Raw genomic sequence first — 1719 nt, forward strand, 5'->3', positions numbered from 1 at the left:
CACAAAAATGTTGTATCTGCAAAATGTGCTTTCTTGCCAAGAGTTAGATGAGAAGCCCCAGCAACCAGCACAGAGCAACCAGCACCTCCAAAGCTCACAAAAAATTAAAAATATTACCAAGTTGGGGTTTTACAGGGGTTATGTGCTGAACTATTTCTTGGCCAGGAACACTGACTTCCAGGGCATATTAGTTTTAAAAACAAAATAATAATGGTATTGTTACTGTTATTAAAAGAACTAGCAGCAGTTACAGCACTGGGGAAAATTAATAATTAAAGTTCTCCTCTCCCTTAGCCTTAGACAGTTTAGTGCCCCTAAGCAAGGCACTCAGTCTTCAGGTACTCAAGATTAGCTGCTTAGAGGTCAGTAATGTTGGACTTTGGTTGGCTGCGGGCAGATCCGAGGTGTGTGGGCGTATGAATATAAAACAGCGTGCTGCTGGAGAAGAACATGCATGCTCACTCAACATTCCCTGAAGACAGCTACACATAAAATGCAAAGTGTAATTGTGGTTTGTCAGATTTAAGAGGAAATTCTTTACTTTTGTTGTGATCTTTTCAAAGATACCTAACAAACTCATATCCAAAAACTGAAATGAGCTGCCAGTCACAGCGAAGCCCCGTGCCCAGCCGGCTGCTTCACAGTCGGACATGCAGAGATCTGACTCAGAGATTGACTCAATTTCTATTCCAACTCTTAAAACGTCATCTGATTTGAATAGAATGTACATCACAGCAAGAAAAAAATATGTTATATAACAAACAGTATATCTCTAATTTCAACAAAGATCACTATTCCTCCTTATCATTATTAATTGCATGACGGGGAATATGTTTAGTCTTATCTATTTGCCTATTTATCTGTCTGTTTATCTGTGTACTTATCTATCTCTGTGTCATCCTCCTCTCCATCTGTCTCCCCTCACTCACTCTTTCCCTACTTTCTCCATTATTAGAATTTTTAAGCGCCATGCTAAGCGTTGCTCCAATCATTGGCGAGTGCCCCAATCATTTTAAGCTGATGATAGATCATGGAGAAGACGCTTGCAGACACATAAAACTGCCCTTCATCTTATACAGTATGCATGTGTGTTTCCACATTGTGTATTTTCACTTTGTTTTTCAGTGTCAGGCATTAAGAGAGGATACACTTTCGTCCTTCTCTTCCATTTGGCTTTTTTTTTGCGGCCTGGCTAATATTTACTTTGCCTTTGAGTGTTTGTCCGTCCGTCTGCTTGCAAGAGATAGGAGCCTGGCAATCAGTTTTTTGACTTTCTCTTAGAGTTGCTGATGATGACTTTTTGTTTGTGTACCAGGATTTTCCCACTTTTTCTTTACCCACTATGACTCTTATTTGAACTTTTGTTCCCTTCAACACTTTGCGAATAGGAGTAGGTTATATAAAAGAAGAACTCTTCTAATGATTTAAATATCATGCCTTGTCATTTTGTGTTTTGCTCACCTTCACTAATTTCCATCCACTTAGCCTCTTTAAATGAATTAAAAACATGAAATAATAACAGGCTGATTTGCAGATTACCAAACACTGTGTTTAAGATTCCACATATTAGCCTCTGAATGTTTTCTTGCAGACAGCTTAGTGCTCGATTTAGAGAATTTATCTCGTATTGTGTTGGGTGAAATCCCAAAGAATGGTATCAGAGGATTATGGTGGGTGGATGAGTTTGTGTTTGTTTGTGTGTTTGTGTGTTTAAGTCTG

At 38.7% G+C, this 1719-nt stretch overlaps 1 protein-coding gene across 6 annotated transcripts in view; it reads left to right on the forward strand.

Moving 5' to 3' along the window:
- Positions 1-1719, forward strand: part of tpk1 (thiamin pyrophosphokinase 1) — a 65768-nt gene that overhangs the window by 30367 nt on the left and 33682 nt on the right. The gene's annotated exons all lie outside the window — the stretch shown is intronic.

The sequence above is a fragment of the Etheostoma spectabile genome, chromosome 22, assembly GCF_008692095.1.
Source record: "Etheostoma spectabile isolate EspeVRDwgs_2016 chromosome 22, UIUC_Espe_1.0, whole genome shotgun sequence".
Taxonomy (NCBI): Eukaryota; Metazoa; Chordata; class Actinopteri; order Perciformes; family Percidae; genus Etheostoma; species Etheostoma spectabile.